Raw genomic sequence first — 27,177 nt, 5'->3', positions numbered from 1 at the left:
GTATTGTTCATTTCTTCCAATTGTCAGCTCTTTTCCAATTCATGCCTGCTTATGATTATTTTTCAATGCATTCAGATTTTGCTTCACCACTGCCAGAAGTAATTCTCATAACGTTTTTCAGTTATTTGCAGTAAATCGAGAACATTTATGAAAATGCTATTAATTTTTTACATAGCTAAAATTATACAAAGAATAGTTTTTGTTATGAGAGTATTTTCATCTAACTTATTTGTGTATATATATATATATATATATGTTTAAAAATTACGGTACCCTAGATGGTTTATTTGTTTAGTGTCTTAATCTGAAAAAGAAGTTGGCCACTTACTGCAAGGAGTTGAATAGTGTCTCCAAAAAAATCATGTCCACTGAGAATCTAAGGATGGATCTTATTTGGATGTGTGCTGTCTTTGCAGAAGTAATTAATTAAAGACCTCAAAATGAAATAATCCTGGATTAAGGGTGGACCCTAAATCCAATGACTAGTGTTTTTATAATGAAAAAAGATGGGGAGATTTGGTCACACAGAGACACAAAGGAGAAGATAATTTGAAGGCTGAGGCAGAGATTGGAGTGATGTTTCTACAAGCCAAGGAATTAAAAAACACACCAGAAGCTGGAAGAGGCAAGGAAAGATTCTCCTTCTAGAGCCTTTGGGCCCTGCCAGTATCTTGATATCAGGCTTCTAGCCTCCAAAACTGTGAGACAATACATTTCTATTTTTTTAAGCCACCAGATTTATGGCAATTTGTTATGACAGCCCTAGCAAATAAAACAGCAATTTTATGCCAGTTCATAATATTTCTTTTTGCCATTCTGCTAATCTGTTCATTTCAATAGATATTCATACAAAAACAATACACACAAAAACCCATACTTCTGCAGGAAGGAGTGTGCTTAACTATGTGCCCACATAAACCTTGCTTTATGAACAAACTTACATGTTGCTTTGGTAGACAAAAATACTATAACTGGGGTCAGCAGTCTGGGTGCTGGTCTTGATTTAGTCACTGGTTCACTATGACATTATATAGACTATATTTTTTTCTGCAGGCCAGTTTCTCTTTCTATACAATAAGACGGTTATCTTTATGGGTCCTTTCAGCTCAGTGACTCTGAGTCTAAGGATCCCTGTGTCTCTCTCTACTCAATGTTGGCTATATGCTTTTGAAGAAGTATGTGGTTGGAGTGGAGCACATGTGCCTTATTGGATAGGAGTAGAGTGTTAGGATTTTTTTTTTGGGGGGGGAGGATCCAACAGGATAGTGGTTTAGATAAAAATAGCACACTGTTGGAAAATTTTTAAATGCCAACAATGTCTTAGTCAGTGTATATACACTAAGACCAGTACTCTTACTTAACATACACAAAATAACTCATGTTCAATCAGATGCCCTGAATGACCTTTTTTAAAATTCTCACTGCAGATATGGTTATTGACAAGAGAGAGAGAGAGAGAGAGAGAGAGAGAGAGAGAAAGAGAGAGATGTGACAATGTGAGAGAGAAACATCTATTGGTTGTCTCCCACAGGCATCCTGACAGGGAATCGAACCTATGACCTTTCTGTGTACGGGACACAGGATGATGCTCCATCCAATGGAGCAGCACCAGCTAGTGTATCCATTTTGACTCTCTGACTAAATAGACTGGAAAACACAGTATAAGGTGTTTTATGAAGGAAACTTTAATGCTAATCATTGTATGTAGGTGGAAGCTAAATTCTTTGATAGGAGCAGATTTTTACACATATGCTTATATTCATATTACCTCTGAAACCCTCAAAATGGAAGGTCTATCAAGTGTGTCTTGGGGTTCAATTTGGGTGCTCACTTTTGGAGGACCTTTGAAATTTTGTAGTTTATGTATTTACTCTTTAGAGATTAATTCCTCTTTCACATGGGATTTTCCTATCTTAGAGCCTAGATTGTTTGGTCCAAAAAGGGTCTTTCAAGATCATCTACTAGTACATCCATCACTATTCATTTTTCCATTGAGACAATGAGGGCCAGATTGAAGAAATGACTTGAAGGCAATAGTGGAGTGATTTTTCAGAGGCAGAACTCAAACCTAAGCTCCTTTGTTTTATTCTTAGCCTAGGTCTCTTTCCACCCTTTGTTGCATTATTATTATAATTTGCCTAGGTTTTAGTTTTTACCCCAATGAGAATATAATTATTTTATACGTTGAGTTTATTAATCTCCTTCTCTCCCCCTCTTCTTCCCCCTTGTACAAACTCACATGTTGACTCACACACTTATGTACACTTATATTCCCATCAGAAGCTTTTTTTAAAAAGGAAAGCATTGTGGTTCTGCTGCTTTTCTGTTTTGCCTGAAGGGACATTCCAGCTGACAGTTCTGAATTGGGTTCATACTTCTACTTGGTTGGGGGTGGGGTGGCCATTGGGTTATTAGGGGATCAATGTCCCTGAACTCCTTTTTCTTAGCTGGGTGGGAATGACAACCTTTGATGTACAATTTTTAAAATCTCATATTTGTCAGAAATGTAATGTGGACAGGATTGTCAAAGCTTTATTTAGAGCCTGGGCTAAGGGATGTAAGGGATACAGACCACTTCTCTCTGTCTTAGAGCAGCTAGTAAGCATCACACATCAGCTATGGTAATCCATACTTCCTTTATCCTCCCATTTGCTTTTACCCTTTTGCTTTCTTTCTCTTCCCCTTGCTTCCTTTGCTCCTCCCCGTCTCTTTGAGCTTCCCTAGATTTCTCTGCTGGATACCTTACAGAATAAAACACTACTTCAGTCTTTCCTAAAACAACCACGGATTCAAAGCCTTGCAGCTCTGCATTGAGAGCCCCAGCACAGCCGCGTGCTCAGCACCAGTCAGTGGTGAATCCGAAGCCAGCAAAGGGTGAGGGGAGGAGGGAAGAAAGGAAGGGAGAGAAATAGAAAGAAAGAAAGGAAAGAAGGGGAGGGATAGGAGAAGGGAGGGAGGGAAGGAGGGGAGAGAGAAAGAGAGAGAGAGAGAGAGAGAGAGAGAGAGAGAGAGAGAGAGAGAGAGAAGAGAGAAGAGCAGGGGGAGGAGAGAGGAAGAGAGAGAGAGGGAGGGAGGGTGAGGGAGATCGTGAGCGCGGCAAGCCAGCAAGCAAACCAGTGAGACAGAGGAGAGAGGGACCAGGATAGAGACCCAGAGAAAGAGAAGAGGAAGCCGAGCTCTGTGAGGGCTCAGCCTCTAACTTGTTTCAGTTCATTCATCCTTTTCTTCTGTCCACTTCAGGAAGTGACTGTGGCGCTTGGTAAGAAACCCAGATGTCCCTCCTTCCCCCTCCCCCAATCTCAGGTCTCCTTTAGCGATAGCATCTCTCCCGGTACTGAGAGTCTCCTTGGGTTGGCGGGGAAGGCGAGACATGCTCTGCAGCTGTGATGCTATGCTGGGTTCCCCAGTAGGGCTGGTGGAAGCAGAGTCTGCATCTGGGCAGGAAGGCACTGGGGTAAAACCTGATTTGGGGAGGGGATTTGAGATGTGGTGTATGGGAGATTTGATTCATTGTCAGTGAATTGTTTTGTTCCTCTTTGGAAGCAGGTCAGCATTGACCTTGCAAATTGCTGGGGGGAGGGGGGGGGCGGAGGCAGCAGCTGCTGCAGAAAGCCACCAAGTGGCCCCTAGCCAGAGCAGACAGCCCTAGGTATGGGGATGGGGTAATGGCTGGAGCTTCCTTTCTCCTTTAACTCTTTCTCTGCAGCTGCTTCTCCTTGCTGGAAATGAGAGACAAGGAGAATACCATGTAGTCCCTTTCCCCATCTCCCTATTACCTTCCCCAGATGCAAGTGAGTACAAAGTTGTAAATAACTGCTTCCTTTAAAAGCAGATTGAGGCTTCCCCCTTCCTTTAAGAAGCTCATTGTGGGGTTGGGACTGAGTTCCTTCACACACTTGGGAGGCTTCTCTTGTTTCTCTGTGGGAAACCCCATTGCCTGCCCAATTCCCATCCCAGGTTAGTTGAGCTGACAGACTAGACCAGGGATTCAGATACCTTATCCTATCCCACTGGTAGGCATGGAATTTGATCCAGCTGTGTCCTTGGGAGGGAAGAAACACCTGATGGTTTGTCTGGAACTGGCTTCCAGTTTGCAGCTCCTCTGACTATGGCAAGGGACTAGGGGGAGGGGTGGCTGTTGGATATAGAGAGACCTGGTGAGGAGCCAGGATTCCTGTTGTGAATGGTATGGTTTATTGAGGGACAGCAGGTTCTGGATGTCTGGAGTTATGCAAGGACTGGCTGAAGCTCTTGTAATATAGCGTCTCTGAACTGGTAGTAGGAGGGACCTGGTTGCTTAATGGGGCTTTTTGAGTTAGCAACACTAACGTGTCCATGATGTTAATTATAACAGCAACATTACTAATTACTAATATTTCTGACTGCTTAATAAGTTTTGGATCTTGGTTTGAGGGTTTAATGTGTATTATTCTTATATCAACCTTATGAAGAAGATACTATTATTATCTTTTGATATACGGATGAGGAAACTGAGGTATAGAAAGGTTAAGTAACTTGTCCAAGGTTACACAGTAATTAACTGTCCCAATTGGGAATTAAAACACAATTTGGTTCCAAAATGCATAGTCCAGACAATTAAGCACTACTGCCTCCTTTGGGAGAATTTTGCACCTTTCTCTGTTAGGCAAATGTAGGTACACTAGGAAAGACATTTTGGGTGGTGGAAATAGTACTCTGGCCTTTGTGTAGCATAAGAAGAACAAATTTGCCCAATGGCTTTCCTTGGCCAGTTTGCTTTCCTCTTAAAAGGATGCCTGGAAAGACTTCACTTTGCCAATGTCATAACCTCATCCATCTCACGTTGAGCAAAAAAACCTACTTCTTTTAGGACCAGATCTTGCTCTTATTTTCTGATAGTTTAGGGTCACTCTGCCCTGAAAATTTTAGAATACTAAATAAAACCTTGGACCTGGAATGACCCCTAAAGATCATTAAGCTTTATTTCCCCACCCAGGTCTTTAATTTGCTCTAAGCATTCAATTTGTTGACTGATTTCTATTTGAATTTCCTTGCAATGATAGAGAGCTCATTAGATGGCTCCTTCTATCTTTGAGCAACTCTGATTGTCAGATAATGATCTCCATTATAAACCAAGCTCTGTCTCCCCATAACATTTATTCATTGGTTCTTTGGGACTATCTAGAACAAATTTGCTTCTTCTTAATAATAGCTCTTCAGATAGTTGAAGACAGCAATCATACCTTTCCCCTCAAGGATCAGATCTGACAATACCACAAGTAAAGGGTCATCATTTGCCTCATTTTGGAGCCTAGACTTTTATTAATATGGTCTAGTATCCCATTCTCTTGTCAGCCACAAACTGAAAGTACTGGGCTTTCTAAAGCAGTATTGATAGTGTGTGCTTTCTTCCTTGGAAAAGCTTGCTATCTGATATCAAGTAGACTGATGGGAACAAAGAAGCTCTCTTTTCTTTTCCTAAAGACCAGGAATCACTTGCTGCTAGTACTTCTGAAGGCTCAGAATATCCATCTAGCAGTCACACAATATGCATATGGTAAGATTCGAGAAACAGGGGTTAAAGGTAATTATCATAAAGGAGATAGTTGAAATAGTGGTGATTCAAAGTTCACACAGTATATGGAAGGAAGAAGAATAAATAGCTTCTGAGATACTTTCTGATAAAACAATGACATCACTGAGGGATGGTGCAGAGTGGGATTCGGTAGAATAGGAGTGATCATGCAGTATGCTAGAGTGGAAAACTGACTTGGGTGTTGGGAAACGTGTTATATTCCTAGCTCTGCTAATTTGCCAATTATCTTGGACACATGACTTTTTCTCCCTTGAACTCAGTTTTTCCATCTATAAAATGATGAGGTGGATGCTATCTCCTCTGCAGTTTTTTATCTGAAGTAAATTATAAAATCTCAAGGTTCTAAGGGGCTTTAGAAATCATCTAGGCCAGTGCTTCTCTAACTTTAATGTGTAAAAGGATCCCCTGTGGATCTTGTTAAAATGCTAATTCTGATTCAGAGGATCTGGGGTGGCACCTGAGATTTTGCATTATAACAAACTGCCAGGTAATCTTGAACTTGCTGTTCCAGTGCTTTGTAAACTATCTTGGTGAAGGACCATTTTTTTCCTCCAAAATATTCCATTCTATTGTAGACTGTTACTTTAGTAAAATACATTAACTACAAATTACTAAAAATTTAAAGAAAAAAACATAAAAATATAAGCTGATAGGTTTATTATTAGCTTCAACAGAAAAATTACTTTGTCAAATTGCTGTAACATTTTGCAAGTGTTTATTCTCAGTTTTCTGCATTTAGGTTACTGCTGTCTCGTAATAAACATTCACAAACAAGTACTGCTCTCTGGAACACACTTTGACCAGCACTGGTCTAGGGTACCTGCCTATATAATTTAATAGGCCCAGATTGGGCCCGTTACAATTTCTAAATCATCTCTGCCAGATTATCTTTCACCCTCTGGTATTCTGATGGTCATAAAAGTTTTTTTAAAGCATATGTAATAAATTCTAGTCTTAGATTAAACATACCTATCAAGTAGGGTGCTGTATCAGTCTAGTTTATTGTACTATCAGCCACAATCCTAGTGTATGGCATAGAGTAGGTATTTAATAAATGTTTAAGTGAATAAATAAAATACTTGGTGTTAGTTTAACATCTGGGGTCATACTGTCATTAAATAAAGGCAATTTTGGTTTCCTCCCAGCATTAGAGAGGCAGTATTTATCCTATTTTATAACTTTCTTATGGTGAATAAAAGGCCACCTTACCTGTCTCAGAGAGCTCCCTGGCATCCCAATTTTACTTTGAAGGAATTATAGGAAGACAGGCAAAGATTCTGTACACTCTAAGTCCCAAGTCTTTACCTTTAAGTCAGTCATTCATCAGGTCATTCGTTCAATGGCTATTTATTCAGTGCTGTGCTTAGACCATGCAGATAATATAAAGGTGAGCAATACAGACACACACCATCCTTGCTTACTTGGAGCTTATGGTTTGATGGGGAAGAGGCAATATATCAGACTATCATACTACTGTATTATTTCAGCAACGATAAATAATATGAAGGAAAAGTATGAAGGTTGGGGGCTATAAAGGCATATAACAGAGGAAACTGGCCTTAGCATCAGGTTTAAGAAAAGATTCCTTGAGGAAGTGATATTAAGACTAAATAGAAACATGAAGGTGGGGTGGGATTGATGGTGGGGTGGAATAGTTTTCTAGATGAGGAGAAGAGCATGCAGGAGCTCCCTGAGATGAGAGAAGTATAGTGAATTTAAGACATTGAACAAAAGGTGGAATGGCTGGAGTGGACTGTTATAAGGATTTTGGTCTCTATTCCAGAAACACAGAGGCTTTTAATCAGGACTACTCATATGGCCTAATCTGAAACCATTCAGTATAATGTTTCTAAGTGCATACTATGAACCAAAGCCAATTCGGGAGATATAGGCTAATTTAGGAATAGCCTCTGCTCTCCAAGAAGTCTAGAGTTAAGTAAGAGATAGAAGAAATAATACAAACAACTATAATATTCCAAGAATGAGATCAACACCCATAAAAGAGAGGCAAAGGGCTTTCAGCCAAGGAGATCAAAGACAGTTCCTGAAAGTCACTTTGGACTGGGCTTGGAAAATTAAACAATTTTTTTAACATGAAGCGTTTGGGGGATGGGAAAGATGTCCTAGGCAGAGGCCAGAAAAGCAGAGGACATTGGGAACAGTGAGGGAGCTCAGTTGCGTTGGAGTAAATTGTATGTTGAAAGTGTGTTAAAAATATTTTCATATAGGTTGAGGGCTTGACTGTAAATAAAGTAGAATCTTAACTTGGAAAATTATGATTTTGTTCTATATACTGTAAGAAGGAACTCCTTCATATTATGGATGAGCAAATTGATCCTGAAAGGGATAGTGACTTGATTTGACTGAGGTCACACAGGTAGTTCTATTGCTATAGTCCAGCAAGAGGTATTCTGTACAGTTGAAAAAATGTGGAATTGGAACTCTGGAAAGAAGACAGCTGGAGAAAGTGATTTGAGAGTAATTGATAAAGAGGTGGTAATTAAAATAGAAAGAAGGATCCAAGGATGGGAAAACAAAGATGTGCCTATGTGAAGGCTACAAAGAAGGAGAGGTCACACATATGGAAGAAAAATTAGGAGAGTAGAGTATTGTGAAAGAGTCAAGAGAAAAGAGGCCTCATGCATTGGTTGGACAAATATTTTCAAATACATCCCATTTACTAAGCATGGAGAATATAATGGTTAGCAGAGTAGACATTGTTGTTGCCATGTTGAGGCTCATGGTTTAGATGGGGAGATAGGTATTGTTCTACACAACAAACTATTGAACTATATAGTTATACATTTTGATTATTGTGCAGAGGAAAATGCACTGCTTTAAGAAGAAAGACATGGTCAACATTATTAGACTTTTCAGGAGAATTCAGTACTGATAAATGACACCTCTCCCTACTAATAGTCCTTTCTACTCTGATGCTCACAGTTAAGACTGGATGATGCAGATGTTTGGCAGATGATATTGCTGTAAGGAAAAATGAGGTTCCCTTCAGCCTCATGACTATAAGAACACAGGCTTACTTGAAAACCAGTGTATATTCAGGGGTCCTCAAACTTTTTAAACAGGGGGCAGTTCACTGTCCCTCAGACCGTTGGAGGGCCGGACTATAGTTTAAAAAAAATACAAAACTATGAACAAATTCCTATGCACACTGCGGCCCGGGACGAGTCAGCTGCTAAGCAGGACAGGCAGCGGCACCCGGCGGGCTGGATAAATGTCCTCAGCAGGCCGCATGTGGCCCACGGGCCGTAGTTTGAGGACCCCTGGATTATCATGATGCTTAACTTAAATTCTCAAGGAGCCAGCCCTCTTCTCAGATCCCCTTTTTTCTCCCCATTTAACAGGTTTGAGAAAGAGGCACTTAATAAGAAAAAAATGAAGAGTTGAATATTAAAAATCTCTTTTAAAATGGGATTTCAGATAGCCTAGTCTACATTCTAGTCCCATCCTGGATGCTGACTTAGTTCTTGTGACAAATTACTTGTCTTGTTTGAGTCTCAGTTCCTATAACTGTAAACTGAGGAGGGTTGGACTAGACCTAGATGATTTATAAAGACCCTCCCAGCTGTAAGGTTCTATAGTTTATGCTCTGCTCTATACTATATTCTCATGGTCCTGTGCAAGTAGTTCAGCCTCAATCACTTATTTAAGCAACACTAAGGATTTTAAACGGAATTTCTGATGAAGATTTCTAATTTTAGTGGAAGTATTAATAGGGTTTGGAAGTGATCATAGTAAGGCCCCTTCCTTGTTTTATTCCTGGGATTGCTAAAATCATGACTGTTCTGAAAGCTGAGGAAAAAAACTACTATATTCTAAAATCTGTAGTAAATTTTGGTATTGGGTGATATTTCCACTACTGCTAATTTGAAATAAACTAAGGTTGCTGAAAAGAAAATGGGATAGGGTATTATGAAATAGAGGTAAAGTGATTATCTCATATTATGAAATGTAATGGTCAAGGTAATCTCTTCCTAGAAGGGAAGATATATGGTAAAGGGAAATATTGGTTGATAATAGAAATATTTTTTATATTTAAAACATGATTTTAAAGGTATTAATGTTTGTACACAGTATGTGTCCTCACCATACACAGAAGGAAGACTAAAAATTTCACCTGGCCAGTGTGGCTCACTGGTTGAGTGTTGACCTATGAACCAGGAGGTCACAGTTTGACTCCCTCCTGGTCAGGGAGTATATATATATATATATATATATATATAGAGAGAGAGAGAGAGAGAGAGAGAGTTATATAGTTATGTAGTTATATATGTAGTTATCCTATATAATAAAGAGGTAATATGCAAATTGACCATCACTCCAACAGACAAGATGGTTGCCCCCATGTGGTCAAAGATGGCTGCCCCCATGTGGACACAAGATGGCCACCACAAGATGGCTAGCAGGGGAGGGCAGTTGGGAGGGTCCAGGCCTGAAGGGGAGGGCAGTTAGGGGTGACCGGGCTGGCAGAGGTGGGCAGTTGGAAAGGACAAGGCCTGCAAGGGAGGGCAGTTGGGGGTGACCGGGCCAGCAGGGGAGGGCAGTTGGGGGTGACCAGGCCAGCAGGGGAGGGCAGTTGGGGGTGACCAGGCCTACAGAGGAGGGAAGTTAGGGGCAACCAGGCTGGCAGGGGAGGGCAGTTAGGGGTGACTAGGCCGGCAGGGGAGGGCAATTAGGGGCGACCAGGCCAGCAGGGGAGGGGAGTTAGGGGCAATCGGGCCAGCAGGGGAGCAGTTAGGCATCGATCAGGCTGGCAGGGGAGTGGTTAGGGGGTGATCAGGCTGGCAGGCAGAAGTGGTTAGGGGCAATCAGGAAGGCAGGCAGGCGAGCAGTTGGGAGCCAGCAGTCCTGGATTGTGAGAGGGATGTCAGATTGGAGAGGGTGTAGGCTGGGCTGAGGGAAACCCCCCGGCCCCATACACAAATTTTGTGCACTAGGCCTCTAGTATATATATAGTTAGTTATATATGGATAGTTGTTTATAGTAGGTTCTCTTTGGGATTAATCTATTTTCCATTTATTTTATTTATTTATTTTTATTATTTTTTAAAAATATGTTTTTATTGATTTCAGAGAGAAAGGGAGAGGGACAGAGAGATAGAAACATCAATTATGAGAGAGGATCATTGATCAGCTGCCTCCTGCACACCCCCTACTGAGAATAGAGCTTGAAACTTCAGCATGTGCCCTGACAGGGAATTGAACCTCCTGGTTCATGGATGATGCTCAACCAACTGAGTCACACTGGCTGGGCTATTTATTTATTTTTAATTTATCTTTATGATTGAGATTATTAATCTGTCACTTCTTGTACTAGTTACAAAGTTTAAATTTGATTATAGTTTTTAAATAATTATTATCATCTCAACTTTTCTATTTACTAGCTGTATGGTCTCTACATCTCAATTTGTCTATCTGTGTAGAGTGTTTAATAGCAGTAACATTTATTTTATGCTTTTAATTTTATAAAGGCAAATCTTTCTATCATTATTTCTGCTAATTTATTATGAATGGTATACAGGGAAATTATTATTCATAATTTTAACTTCTATTTCTTCACTTTGCTCAAATTTATTATTATAAATTTACTAGAGGTCCGGTGCACGAAATTCGTGTATTGGGGGGTGGGTGTTCCTCAGCCCAGCCTGCACCCTCTCCAATCTGACATCCCTCTCACAATCCAGGACTGTTGGCTCCCAACTGCTCCCCTGCCTGCCTGCCTTCCTGATTGCCCCTAACCACTTCTGCCTGCCAGCCTGATCACCCCCTAACCACTCCCCTGACAGCCTGATTGATGCCTAACTGCTCCCCTTAATTAATTAACTTAATTAATTAAATAACTTAAAATTAATATTTCCCTTCAGAAATTGTGATTTTTGTGTCACATTTAAGAAATATTTTATTATCCCATGATCATAAAAAATGTTCTCCAAATTTTTTATTCAGCATTTTCAAATGTTGCTTTACATTTACTTTTTAAAACCATCTGGATTTTATTTTTGCATATGATATAAAACATGTCAATTTTTTTCTATGCCAAATACCACTTGTTTAAATATCATTTATACATAGTAGATTTAGAATGCAAATTACATCATATTACTCAGTTTCTACACTTACTTGGGACTATTTCTAAGCTGTCTATGTGCCCCATTAATGAATTTGTCTACACTTGAGTTGTTTTAACTATGAATACTTTATGAATCTTGATGTTTGTAAAGTCAGTTATTCTTCACTCTCTGCCCTTTCCCAGCTCACACCCACAACATTTATCTGCTCTTTCTAAATTGTTTCTAAATTGTACCCTTATCTTAATTTTTAAATAAGATTTTTAAATTTCAAGAAAATCATGTTGGTTTTTCTTGAAATTTTATTAAATCTGTAGAATGATTTAGAGAAAAATGGTCATCTTTTTTATAAAGGTATTTCCTAGTCATAAATATATTATTTGATTCTTGGTATTTATTCAGGTCTATTTTTACAATCATTGGTAGAAGTTTGTAATTGTATTCATAATACTTTTACATATAAGACATATTCCTAGGCATCTTTTATTTTTCAAGCCAGGTTTATTAAACTAAAATTTACATAAAAGTTACCCTTTGAGAGTTATATATTTCTAAGTTTTGACAATTATATATGATCAAATAACCACAACCATCACCAATTATATATGATCAAATAACCACAACCATCACCACAATAAAAATATAGAAAATTTCCCTCACCTCAGAAGGTTCACTTGTGCCCCCTGCATTCAGTTTTCTCCCCCACCTACAACCCTGTGCAACCATTGATCTATTTTCTTCCTTTATGGTTTTGGATGTTGATCAAGTAGGACTCTCATATGCTGCTAGTGGGAATCCTATATAATAAAGAGGGAATATGCTAATTGACCCTCATGCCATCACAAAGATGGAGGCGCCCCCAGCCAATAAGGAGGGACTATGCTAATTGACTGCCCCGCCCTCAAAGATGGTGGTGCCCACAGCCAATAAGGAGGGAATATGCTAATTGATTGCCACGCCCTCAAAGATGGCAGCGCCCACAGCCACAAGATGGCGGTGCCCAGTCCCCTCAGTCCCGCTGGGGGCAGGCACACGGCAAGGCTGGGCCTGCCCCCAGGTGAGCCCGGCTGCTGCACGTGTCTGCCTCTGGAGTCCCCCAGTCCCTACAGGCCCCCCAGCCACTCAGGGCCGGCCCAAGGTGCAGGCAAGCCTCAGATCGTGGCTTCCCAGCCACCCAGGGCCAGCCTGAGGCACAGGCAAACCTTAGATGACGGCTTCCCAGCTGCCCAGGGCCGCCGAGGCTCATGTAACCAGGGCCGGCTGAGGCTTGCACTGCCGGCAGTGGCAGCAACAGAGGTGTGATGGGGTGTTGCCTTCCCCTGATCTCCGGGTCGTCTCCCGCCCCTGAGGGCTCCTGGACTGTGAGAGGGGGCAGGCCAGGCTGAGGGACCCCCCTCTCCAGTTCATGAATTTTCATGCACCGGGCCTCTAGTCTATACTAATATGCTAAATAGACCAGGTAGACAAGCCATATTTTGGACGTCTGACTTCCTTCCAGACAAAGCCATGGGCCATGGTGGTGGGGGACCGAGGCAGAGGCAGTTGGGAAGGGTGATCAGGCTGGCAGGGGAGAGCAGTTAGGGGTGAGATCAGACTGGCAGGGCATTAGGGTTGATCAGTCTGGCAAGTGGAAGGCAGTTGGGGGTGACCAGGCTGGCAGGGGAGGACAGTAGGGGACATTAGGCAGGCAGGCAGGTGAGTGGTTAGGAGCCAATGGTCCTGGATTGTGAGAGGGTGTAGGCCAGGCTGAGGGACACCCCCCCTTGCATGAATTTTGTGCACCGGGCCTCTAGTATAAAATAATATAGCCACTTTGGAAAAGAGTTTGGTAGTGTCCTATAAAGTCAGACATTCACTTTCCATATAACCAAGAAATTCCCCTCATAGGTATTTACCTAGTATAAATGCAAATGTATGTGGAAACAGAAACCTGTACAAGAACATGTATAGCAGCTTTACTTGTAATAACTAAAAAGTGGAAACAACACAAATGCCCATCAAGTAGTGAATGGATACTCTACTCAGCCATGATAATGAATATCCCATTTATGAGTTGCTGAGCAATTTTATCATGAATGTATTTTGGGTTTTTCAAATGCTTTTGCTGTATCTATTCAAATAATCTTTCTTTAAATTCTCACCTGTGGATATTGTTATTGATTTGAGAGAGAAAGAGAGAGAGAGAGAGAGAGAGAGAGAGAGAGAGAGAGAGAGAGAAACTGATCAGTTGCCTCCCATATGTTCCTTGATCTAGAATCGAACCCACAACCTAGGTATAGGTATATGTACTGACGGGAAATCAAACCTGCAACCTTTTTTGGTGTAGGAGACTATACCACAACCAACTGAGCACCCAGTTAGTGCTATTTAAATTATCTTTTTAAGTTTGTTGATATGATGAATTACAGTGATTATTTTTCAAGTGTTGAACCACCTTTGCAGTCCCAGAATAAAACACTGCTTGGCTCTGATATATTATCCTCCTTATATATTTTTGGATTCCATTTGTTTTATTGGGTGTCTATATTACATTAGTGATTTTGACCTTTAATTTTCTTTTATTGTTTTTGTTTGATTTTGATTAAAAGTTATTCTGACCTCATAAAATGTGTTGGGTAATTCCTTCCTCTTCTATTTTCTGAAAGAATTTATGTAGAATTGGTAGTGTTTTTTCCTTCAGTGTTTGGTAGAAATCACTAGTGAAGCCATCTGGGCTTTTGTAGTTTTCTTTTTTGAAATTTTCTTCATGATAAGGTTTTTCTTTTTTTAATTTTAATTTTATTTTTTAAAATTACATTTAATATTATATTAATTTCAGGTGTACAGCATAGTGATTAGACATTTATATAACTTAGGAAGTGATCCCTCCAAGAAACCTAGTATCCACCTGGCACCATACATAATTATTAAAATATTATTGACTGTATTCCCTATGCTGTACTTTATATCCCTGGTAAGGTTTATAACTATGAATTTAAGTTACTTAATAGACAATGGGATATTGATGTTATATATTTCTTCTTGAGTGAAGGTTTGTGATTTATGTCTTTCAAGAAATTTGTTCATTTCATCTACATTAAGTTTATTTCCATAAATTTGCTCATAATAGTTTCTTATTATCCTTTTAATGTTTATAAACTCTGTAGTGATATACTTGTTTTCATTGCTGATAATGGTGATTTTTGTCTTCTTTTTCTTTATCAATCTGTGTAGAAGTTTACAAATTTTGTTAATCTTTTCAAACAACTAGCTTTTGGTTTCATTGATTACTTTTTATTGTTTTTCTATTTTATTGAATTCTATCATTATTTTCTTCTGCTTGCTTTTGGATTTAATTTGCTCTTCATTTTCAAGTTTCATAAGATGGAATCTTAGATAATTGGTTTGATTTTTTTCTTGTCTAATATAAGCATTTAATGCTATAAATACTCCTATATGCACTTATTTAGCTGTGCTTTATAATTTTTGATAAATACCTTTTATTATAATGGCTATTTTAATTAGAATCCCTTTTTTATTATATTTGCTAATTGATATTTGTAAGTTGATCTTATATCTAGAGCTTTGAAGATTCTTATTCATTCTTATAAATTGTTATTGATCCTTTTGAATTTTCCATGTTTTTATATCTACTGTAAATATCAACAATTGTGTCTTATTTTTAAAATTCTTATATTGATGTATTATATCTTTTCTTATTGTTATGGCTAAAAATACAATATCATATGCTTAATGTAGGTATGGCACAGTCCTAGTCTTGTTCCCGACTTTAGTGAGATTATTTATAAAGGGTCTTTGTTAAGTATAGTATTTGGTGTAGGTTTCTGGTAGATATTCTGTATTAAATTAAGGAAATTTCCTAAGACTTTTAAGTCTGTTGATATGCTAAGAGTTTTATTATGAATAAGAGGAGAATTTCATTGCATGCTTTTTTTCTTTATTGAGATGTTCATATGTTAACATGTATAGGGTGTCCCTCCAAAAATGTACACATACACTTTGAATAATTATAAAGGCAGCATTTAGTAAACTACATTTCATTTCCAAAATTGAGCTATCACCTGTTAAAGTGTGTATGCATTATTTTGGGGCACCCTGTATTTTAAAATTACTGTCAACCCTTTTGTCCCCCTTTTTTCAGAATTGTCAATTGCATTGATAAACTATTTGATATTAAATTGTCTTTACATTTCTGGGATAAATCTACTTTATGTGTTATATGTGGCCATATTTAATTAATTAATTAATTTATGATATTTATTTATTTTAGAGAGAGAAAACACACACACACGTCGATTTGTTGTTCCACTAATTCATGCATTCATTAGTTGATTCTTGTATATGCCCTGACCAGGAATCAAACCTGCAATCTTGGCATATCAGTACAATGCATTAAATAACTGAACTTCCTGGCCAGGGCCATATTTATTTGTTTGCCCTTTAAAAGTTTACTGTTTATAATAAGTTGATTTTATTGTTTCTGTTCAATTTTAAAATTAATATTATACTAGCTCACAAAATAGGTTACATAGTCTTTCATCTTTTTTCATTTTATGGAACAGTTTGTAGAAGGTAAGATTAACATTCATGATAGTTTAATAAAGTTGACTTTTGATTCTAGTATGATCCCATTTCCTCTCACTACAGATGTATGAAGGGGGATTTTATGTTTAACCTGCTGGTTCAATTTCTGTTCTATGTAAGTTTCCTATTTCTTCTATTATTTTATAGGAAATTATTTATTCTGTTTTTTAATATAACTGCCTAAAGCAATTTATAAAATTTTCTTTGGATTTTTAAAAATTTATTTTGATTTTTATCAAAATTATATGGGGACTTAGTTTAAAGTCAAATATTTCTCAAAGGTTTGTTAAAAAGAATAATAGTTCCCTGCTTTTTTCCCAGAAGGAACCATTTTCAATCCTTTCAGATAATTCTTTGAGTATTTATATTCTATCCTTAAATAACATGCTCATATTGCTCCTTTTTTTAAAGTTTTTTTTATTGATTTCAGAGAGGAAGGGAGAGGGAGAGAGAGATAGAAACATCAATGATGAGAATCATTGAATGGCTGCCTCCTGCATGCCCCCTACTGGAGATCAAGCCCGCAACCTGAGCATGTGTCCTTGACTAGAATTGAACCTGGGACTCTTTAGTCCGCAGGCTGATGCTCTGTCCACTGAGCCAAACCAGCTAGGGCGCTCCTTCTTAATTTTAAATGTTTACGCACTATTTAGTAATATCACACTCTGGTAGATAAGATTTAGGTAATTTTAAAATCCCCTGCTTCTGCAACATACACAAGATTCTTCTACCACCCCATACTCTTTGTTTTAATATTGATCAACAACATAATATTGATTGTTTATGTTTTTTTAAATATATTTTTATTGATTTTTTACAGAGAGGAAGGGAGAGGGATAGAGAGTTAGAAACATCGATGAGAGAGAAACATCGACCAGCTGCCTCCTGCACACCTCCTACTGGGTATGTGCCCGCAACCAAGGTACATGCCCTTGACCAGAATCGAACCTGGGACCCTTGAGTCCACAGGCCGACGCTCTATCCACTGAGCCAAACCAGTCAGGGCTAATTGTTTGTTATTATGACTATGTTAATGGCATTCATAGCTGAGCCAGATAATATATTGTATTAGTTTTCTATTGCTGCTGTAACAAATTTAATGGCTTAAAACAACAGAAAAAATATCTTCTTACAGTTCTGGAGGGTTTCCAGGGCTAAAATCAAGGTGTTGGCAAGGTTGTGTTTCTATGTGGATACTGGGGGAAAGGGGTGCGGTATTCATTGCCTTGCCATTTCAGGTTCCTAGAGGCCACCAGCATTCCTTGACTCACACCCCTCATCCTCCATCTTCAAAGTCATTAGTGTTAAGTCTTTTTCACATCACAGCACTCAGATACAGACACTCCTACCTCCTGCTTCTACTTTTAAGGACCCTTGTGATTACATTGAGCCTACCCAGATAACCCTGAACAATATCCCTATTTTAAGGCCAGCTGATTAGCAACCTTAATTCCATCTGCTACCTTAATCCCACTTTGCCATGCAATATAATACAGTCATAGGTTTGGGGATTAGAATGTTAATGTCTTTTGAAGGCCATTACTCTGCCTATTATAAATATTACTAGAGACCCGGTACACGAAATTCGTGCACCGGGGACGTGTGGCCCTCAGCCCAGCCTGCACCCTCTCCAATCTGGGACCCCTCGAGGGATGTCCGACTGCCCATTTAGGCCCGATCCCAGTAGGATCAGGCCTAAATGGGCAGTCGGACATCCCTCTCACAATCCAAGACTGCTGGCTCCCAACTGCTTGCCTGCCTGCCTTCCTGATTGCCCTTAACCACTTCTGCCTGCCAGCCTGATCACCCCCTAACCACTCTCCTGCCAGCCTGATTGATGCCTAACTGCTCCCCTGCCAGCCTGATTGCCCCTCACTGCCCTCCCCTGCAGGCCTGGTCACCCCTAACTGTTCTCCCCTGCAGGCATGGGTCCCCCCCAACTGCCCTTCCCTGCAGGCCCAGTCACCCTCAACTGCCCCTCCCTTGCAGGCCTGGTCCCTCCCAACTGCCCTCCCCTGCTGGCCATCTTGTGGTGGCCATCTTGTGTCCACATGGGGGCAGTCATCTTGTGTGTTGGAGTGATGGTCAATTTGCCTATTATTCTTTTATTAGATAGGAGGATTAGATAGGATAGAGGCCTGGCGCATGGGTGGGGTCTGGCTGGTTTGCCCTGAAGGGTGTCCTGGATAGGGCTGGGAATTCCCTTGGAGTGTGGGGCAGCCTGAACGAGGGGCCTGTGGTGGTTTGCAGGCCGGCCACGCCCCCTGATGACCCAAGCAGAGGCCCTGGGATCTGGGATTTATTTATCTTCTATAATTGAAACTTTGTAGCCTTAAGTAGAGGCCAAGGGAGGCCAAGGCAGGCCAGGGCAGGTGGAAAGCTTGGCTTCCTCCATTGCCAGGGAAACCCAAGCTTCCTGCTCGCTCTGTGGCCACAGCCATCTTGGTTGGGTTAATTTGAATACTCACTCCTGATTGGCTGGTGGGCGTGGCTTGTGGGTGTAGCAGAGGTATGGTCAATTTGCATATTACTCTTTTATTAGATAGGATATTCATTTGTCCTAGCTGGTTTGGCTCAGTGGATAGAGTGTCCACCCGTGGACTGAAGGGTCCTGGGTTTGATTCCAGTCAAAGGCACATGGCTGGGTTGCGGGCTCAATCCCTCATTGGGGGTGTGTGCAGGAGACAGCTGATTAATGTTTCTCTCTCTCCCTTACCCTCTATCTAAAATTAATGAAAACATATTTTTAAAAATCTGTTCAGAAATGCTAAGTGAAGATGTATATTATCTGCTGAGATTCTTTTGTTGAGAACTATGATGTCAATAATTTTAGGTATTTTTCCTTAGACTGAGAAGGTTCAATAGAAATGTATATTCTAAATGTCTTTATTGGACATACAGATCTAATATCTTATATTCTGGGTGACAAATAGGGTTGGATGTGTCCCATGCAATTTTTTTGTCACATCTCCCTGTCTCTGTCAAAGTAGAAGTAAATCACTTTACTTCTACTTTGGTAGGGTTTCAGTACAAAGCAGATGAGAATCCTTATGTTCAATTGACTATCTTTAACTGAAGATTTAAAAAAAATTGAATTTATTGGGGTGACATTGGTTTCTTTTTGTGATAGCATGGATATGGATCTTAAGAGTATTATGCTAAGTGAAAAAAACCAGTTAGAGAAAGACAAATACCATACGATCTCACTTATATGTGGAATCTAATGAAGAAAATAAACTGACCCACAAAATAGAAACAGACTCATACAGAGAACAAACTGACAGCTTTCAGAGGGGTGGGGGTTGGTGTGAAAAAGGTGAAGGGATTAAGCAAAACAAATAAAATCATGTAGAGAAGGACTCTAAAGATTTTTAAAAAAATTTAATTTACAATTTCTTGTATATTTTCTTATAGTTATTTCTCACACTTATTTTCTCTTTTCAGAATCTGTAGGTAGTAAACTTTGTTTAGTATATATGCAAATGCCTTTTTTGCCAATACAATTGTATGATGTTTTAAATTAGTATACAACTATATATGTATATCTATATGTGTGTGTACATATATATATATGTATGTATATGTGTGTGTGTGTGTGTGTGTATATATATTATACATATATATGTTCCCCTGAAATATTTTCATATACAAAAAATGTATATGAAAATCTTCCTCCTGTCAGAGTCTGGGGCGCACCATGGGACCCAGAGTCAAGTCTCCGCCCACCAACATGCACCTCAAAATCACACGAGACCAAGACCTGGCTGGCTTCCCCCCCATTGGGCTAGATCCAGACCTGGCTGGTCCCACCCTTGTCAAGACCCACCAGGCAGGGGGTGCAGCCTCAGGTCTCCTGGCCTGATGCTGGGGCGAGGGGCATGGCCTGAGATCCCCCAGCCCAGGCCAGGACAGGGGGCACACCTTGAGGTCCCCCATCAAGCCCCACCATGTGGGGGACGTGGCCTGAGATCCCCCATCAAGCCACACTGGGCGGGGGTGCGGCCTGAGGTCCCCCGGCCTGAGGCGAAGGGAGAAACCTGAGGTCCCCTGGCCCAGCACTGGGGCGGGGGGGGCACACCTTGAGGTCCCCCATCAAGCCGCGCCGGGTGGGGGGCACGGCCTGAGGTCCCCTGTCAAGCCCCACCAGGCAGGGGTCACGGTCTCAGGTCCCCCAGTATGGCGCCAGGGCAGGGGGTGTGGCCTCATGTCCCCTGGCCCAGTGCTGGGGCACAGGGGCATGGCCTGAGGTCCCCCAGCCTGGTGCCAGGGTGGGTGGCATGGCCCGAGGTCCCCTTCAAACCCCTTGGGGGCAGAGGTGGGCACAGCCTCAGGTCCCAGCTGATTGCTTGTTAAGGCTTGTTACAGGAACTCAGCCTCCGCTGTGGATACAGCCATCTTGTGTTATGGAAACCCCGCTTCCACTGTGGGCACAGCCATCTTGTGTTATGGAAACACACCCCCCCTGCCTCCACTGTGGGTGCCACCATCTTTGTGGTGGAGTGATGGTCAATTTGCATATCATCTCTTTATTATATAGGATATCCACATATATATCCTATCTCATAAAAGAGTAATATGCAAATTGACCATACCTTCGCTATACCGCAAGCCACGCCCACCAGCCACGCCCACCAGCCAATCAGGAGCAAATATGCAAATAAACCCAACCAAGATGGCTGCAGCCACAGAGAGCAGGAGGGAGGCTTGGGTTTCCCTGGCATTGGAGGAAGCCAAGCTTTCCGCCTGCCCTTGCCGGCCCAGGCCTCCACTCCAGGCTACAAAGTTTCAATTATAGAAGATAAATAAATCCCAACAGAAATGGCTGCCGCCACGGAGCAAGCAGAAGGCTTGGCTCCGCTCAAGGTTACAAAGTTTCAATTGTAGAAGATAAATAAAACCCAGATACCAGGTCCTCCACTTGGGTTGCCGGGGTGGCAAGGCCGGCCTGCAAACCACCACAGGTCCCTTTCCCAGGCCACCCCATGCCCCGAGGGAACCCCCACCCTGATCCAGGACACCCTTCAGGACAAACCAGCTCGCCCTCACCCATGCACCAGACCTCTATCCTATCTAATAAAAGAGTTATATGCAGATTGACCATCACTCCCACACACAAGATGGCTGCCCCCATGTGGTCAAAGATCCTGCCCCCATGTGGACACAAGATGGCCACCACAAGATGGCCAGCAAGGGAGGGCAGTTGGGAGGGACCAGGCCTGCAAGGGAGGGCAGTTGTGGACAATCAAGCCTGCAGGGGAGGGCAGTTAGGGGTGACCAGGCTGCAGAGGAGGGAAGTTGGGGGTGACTGGACCTGCAGGGAAGGGCAGTTGGGGAGGACCCAGGCCTGCAAGGGAGAGCAGTTGGGGGGTACCAGGCCTGCAGGGGAGCAATTAGGCATCTATCAGGCTGGCAGGGGAGTGGTTAGGGGGTGATCAGGCTGGCAGGCAGAAGTGGTTAGGGTCAATCAGGAAGACAAGCAGGTGAGCAGTTGGGAGCCAGCAGTCCTGGATTGTGAGAGGGATGTCCAACTGCCCATTTAGGCCCAATCCTATCAGGATCAGGCCTAAAAGGGCAGTCAGACATCCTTTGAGGGGTCCCAGATTGGAGAGGGTGCAGGCTGGGCTGAGGGACTCACCCCCCGTGCACGAATTTTGTGCACCAGGCCTCTAATATATATATATATATATATATATATATATATATATATATATATATATATATACAGCTATGATATTCCATTTCAGAGTCTATAATCTTCATTTACATGATTTCTATTTTTTTAGTATCTGCCATTTCTAATTCATGTCTTTATTTTATAACCTCTTATTCTTACTTTTCAGAAGCTTATTCCTTTAGTTCTTTCAGAACTAAACATTTAAAGTCCTTTTTTCAAATTACTGTATTTCTCTGGGTCTTCAACCTCACATTTGTTGCATTTGTTTACTATTTTTTCATGGTTTTTATTTTGTGGGCTTGGAGTTTTTTATTTTGTGGGCTTGGTAAACTTGATGCAAGCTTACCTTAAGTGGGAAAATTCATGCTTGTATCTTTTAGGTATAGCTAGATTATGTTTTATCTGATCAGATCCCTAGTTCAAAACTAGTTCTTACATTAGCAGCTTGGGACTTTTATTCTATGAGGATGCATGCCATTCTCAGTTGTCATAGCTATCTCTATTACTTCCTACCATCCTGGCAGCACCTCAGTTGTCAATCCCAGTTTCGTGTACTCATCATAGCATTTTAAAAGTCATTTTGTGCAGGCAGAAAATCCCTCCTTCACCTCCTGATTTCTGCAGTGATCTCACTTTGCTATCCTAAAGTACTGTTGGTTTATATTACCCCATAGAAGTTGAACACCTGGCTGCCTCTGCCTGCTTTCTAGTAGGTGAGTGGCTTTAGATCCCTCTGTCGCTAAGTTGTTTTTTGTTTGTTTTGTTTTATTTCAGCTCTATGGACATATTCCTATCTTTCTTTTTAAAAATAATTGCAATATTTTTATTGTCTAAAATATGTTTTATGATTTAGCTTTCATTACTCTATTCTATGTTTGGATATGAGGGAGGATATTTTTCATATGTAAACCTGTAGTGTTAGCTTGACATGATGATACCTTGGGATTTCTAGATAAATAGAAACTTTTTCTTCATGTAATTACTACTCAGCATTCAGGGTCATAGTTGTGAAGAGTTCTTGATTAGAGTTCCATGCTTAATCTGTGATCATAGATTCTAAGATTCATATATCTGAATATCACTGTAGGTTGTGAAGCAATGGAAGCCTGAGCCCACTCAGGCTGGATCAATTAGGCAGGTGTTTTTGTATATGAAGGCAGGAACACTAGACTTGTATGAAACAAGGGCCCCAGACTGATGGAAGATAATTTTTTGTAGTTTTGTTGGGCAACAGTGGTTATCTCAGCAGGAGAGTCTTGTGACAGATGGGAGGACAAGAGAATAGGAGTTTGAAAAGTCATGGTCCTCAGGTTGATGTTGGAACTTAAAATGACTAATCTTTGGGTTCCAGAGGGATGAATGACCAATTGGAGGTTTTACCATAGTCTTCAGTCCTCTCTAAGGTGGGAAAGCATGGTGCCAATGCATTAGGGATCATGAGAGAAGGCTGGTATGACACTGGAGAGGTAGGGTTTTGCTAATTCTTACAAAACCTTGTAGGTTAAATTCAAGAGTTTAGTATTTACCCATCACCAGTAGGGATGTTTTGAATAGTTTTAAGCAAGGGAGAAGTAATCTGATTAGCATTTTAATAGCCTCCTCTGGTTGCTCTATGAAGACTAGGTTAATCCACAGTAAGGGTAGTCAGAGTGAATGTGAGAAAGTCAGTAATGCCACTTTGGTTGGGTGGTGTCTGGAGAGATAGGGAGAGAAGAGGAGGAGAGGAAGAAAGAGAAAGATGGAGAGAGAGAGAGAGAGAGAGAGGAGAGAGAAACATTGATTTGAGTTCCAGTTATTTATGCATTCATTGGTTGTTCTTGTATGTGCCCTGACTGGAAATCAAACCCACAACCTGGTTTATCTGGACAACACTCTAACCAACTGAGCTACTGCTTGTACTTCTGATTGTGTTTCTTTCACTCAGTTTATTTCCTACCAATTTTCCTGACTTGTCTTACTTGCATATATATACTGTTACTTGTCTCCCCTCTCTTTGAATTCCACTAGAGGTCCAGTGCATGAATTCATGCACAGGTGGGGTTCCTCAGCCTGGCCCACGATTGGGGCTGATTGGGACTGATCAGGCCGGCCGGGGGAGGTTGGCTGTGGGAGCACACTGACCACCAGGGGCCAGCTCTTCCGTTGAGCCTCTGCCCCCGGTGGTCAGTGCGCATCATGGCAACTGGTCGTAAAGGTTGCTTAGGCTTTTATATATATAGATTATGTTCCTTTAACCTTTAAGGTTCTGCTTTCTCTCACTGACACAAAGGCTTGGCTGTTTTTGTGCCTGGACTCCTTTATCAACTCCTTTGTCCCTTTCCATTTTCTTTCTTCTCCTTCCACATTGGTGACCCATTAAAGGCATTCTCCATTTTCGGTGGTCTATATTGCAATATTGTTTTGCCTCCTCATTTTTTGCTTGCTTTCAAGTGATATTTTTCAGTTTTCAGCTGGGATTAGCTTGAGAAAGAAACTTGCTCTTGGAGAGTGGATATATACTTGCCAAATGTTTGCAAAAAGTATCTCATTGTTACCAGTGGCATTTCAGCTGCATTAACACTCAGGCAGAAAGGAGTAAATACTCGGTCTTAGAACTCATTATCATCTTTACTTGGGAGTGATTTCTTCCTGCATTATGAATATCTGTTTAGAAATATATAAATGACGCAGTCTTTAGAAGCATTTGGGGATCCTGGACAGTATCCATGTTACAGCAATGCTCTTAGTTATATGCAATGTGGAGGCTGGAAGCTGAAATTTGTATATATGAATGTTACTTTTCTCTATTTTTGTGTCTGGTCTGCAGATTCCCCATTTTTAGATAAAGGTAGGTTGCCTGAAAAAGGTACATTTCACATTCCTGATTATAGTTCCTGTACCCTGGGAAGAAACTACAAATCTGCAGTTACTCCTTAGTAAACAGCTTCATCTGTCTGCCTGAAGCCCCAGGGACTACTATTGAGAGTAGCTCTTTGGATGAGAGGCAGAACACTGCAGCATAGCACCAGGGCTCTGAATCACTGTCTGCAGGGTGTGTTTTGGAATCTGGGTGCTGTGTTGGAAGGGAATATGAATCAGTGAACTCTTACAATAGGGCTAGTTGTAAATCAAACCAGCAGCCTAAGGTGACTGTGCAAATGACACAAGGTGTCTCTCCTTCCCTGGTGATTTAGTTCTTGATTTACTGTCTCTAATTGATGGGTCTGTGAGTCCCAATCTGTTAATGGTTTTGTTGCTTTGCCAAGAACCTTCTAGGGGTAAGTAAAAGAATAATTTGAGCTATAACCTGTATTCTTATGTAAAGATGTTTAGGGTCATATAAACAATACATATGGATGGGTGATAGCTCTCCAGATGTTTTGGCATACTGCAGCAGGTCCAGGCAGGATTTGGCTGTGAACATTGTGGCCAAATTGATAAGTTTAATGTTTGCTTATTGAAGGTCTTGTGTCATCAATCTCTGTAGAACTTCTCAGATATCTTCAAGTTCTACTTGAATGCCTTTCTTAAGCATTAGTTTTTTTCTTGGTAAGAGACAGAAGAGATTTCCATTTTAATTTTAATATCTATTGAGTATGTGAAATATATCAATTCACTATGCTAGGCATTGAGGATATGATGATGAACCAGATGGATCTGGTCCCTGTTCTCTTGGAGCTCACAATCTAAAAGGTAAGGAATATTTTGAACAAGTAATTTGCAGGTGACATGAATGCTATGGAGTAAAGAGTGTTGTAATTAAAATGCAGACTTACTCAGTGGGAGGGAACATTATAGGCAAATTTTCTTTAATGAAGTGATATTCAGGCTTAGAAAGTAAAGCTCTATTAGTTATTCCAATAATGATGGGGGTGGGAGGTGGAAGATGGAGAAGAAAATATTTCAGGGGAACAAAGGTTGCGTGAGGATCCTGATTATGGGAAAATTCATTTTCCATTTTTGGAGGTAAGAGAAGGCCAATATGATGAATTCAGAGAGAAGGATGAGACTATAGAGAAAATGTTATGCAGGTCACATATATCTTTATTTATTTATTTTAAAATATTTTTTTTGTTTTCAGTTACAGCTGACATACATTTTTTTATATTAGTTTCAGATGTACAACCCAGTGATCAAACATTATCTAACCCACTAATTGATTATCCCAATAAATCTCATACCCATCTGGCATCATAAATAGTTATTACAATATTATTGACTATATTTTCTAATGCTGTACTCCACATCCACTATTCTGTAACTACCAATTTGCTCTTCTATCCCTCCACCTTTTTTACCCATTCACCAACCCCCCTCCCATCTGGCAACCATCAAAATGTTCTCTGTATCTATGAGTCTATTTCTGTTCTTATAGTTTGTTTGTTTTGTTCTTAGATTCAGTTGTCGATAGGTATGTATTTATTGCCATTTTATTATTCATATTTCTTCTTCTTGTTGTTCTCCTCCTCCTCCTCCTCCTTCTCCTCCTTCTTCTCCTTCTAAAAGACCCTTTCACATTTCTTGTAATATTGTTTTGGTGGTGATGAACTCCTTTAGCTTTTTCTTGTTTGGGAAGCTCTTTATCTGACCTCCAATTCTAAATGATAGCTTTGCTGGGTAGAGTAATCTTGGTTGTAGGTCCTTGCTTTTCATCACTTTGAATATTTCTTGCCAATTCCTTCTAGCCTGCAGAGTTTCTGTTGAGAAATCAGATGACAGTTTTATGGGAGATCTCTTGTTGGTAACTAACTGCTTTTCTCTTGCTGCTTTTAAAATTCTCTCTTTGCCTTTAATCTTTGGCATTTTAATTATGACGTGTCTTGGTGTGGGCCTCTTTGGGTTCATCTTGTTTGGGACTCTCTGCACTTCCTGGACTTGTATGTCTATTTCCTTTACCAGGTTAGGGAAGTTTTCCATCATTATTTTTTTTTTCATAGGTTTTCATTTCTTTGCTCTCTCTCCCCTTCTGGAACCCCCATGGTGCAAATTTTGATATGCTTGAAGTTGTCACAGAGACTTACTATCATCATTTAAAAAAAAATTCTTTTTGCTTTTCTGATTGGTTGTTTTCTGTTCCCTGTATTCCAAATCTCTGATTTGATTCTCCACTTCATCTACCCTACTGTTGATTCCTTGCAACATATTTTTCATTTCAGTTAATTTATTTTCCATTTTTGACTAGTTCTTTTTTTATGTTTTCTAGTGTTGTTTTTATGTTTCATATTTCTTTGCTGAAGTTATCACTAAGTTCATCTACTCTTCCCCTATGTTAATTGAGCA

At 40.5% G+C, this 27,177-nt stretch overlaps 1 protein-coding gene across 1 annotated transcript in view; it reads left to right on the top strand.

Moving 5' to 3' along the window:
* The first annotated feature begins 3,063 nt into the window (after positions 1-3,063).
* Positions 3,064-27,177, top strand: part of GABRA3 (gamma-aminobutyric acid type A receptor subunit alpha3) — a 212,719-nt gene continuing 188,605 nt past the window's right edge. The window contains exon 1 of the mRNA XM_080653598.1: positions 3,064-3,259. The gene's annotated coding sequence lies outside the window, so the exon portion shown is untranslated. The remainder of the gene's footprint in view (positions 3,260-27,177) is intronic.

This window comes from Plecotus auritus (assembly GCF_963455305.1).
Source record: "Plecotus auritus genome assembly, chromosome: X".
NCBI classification, from domain to species: Eukaryota; Metazoa; Chordata; class Mammalia; order Chiroptera; family Vespertilionidae; genus Plecotus; species Plecotus auritus.
This window is presented reverse-complemented; position numbering and strand designations above follow the sequence as displayed.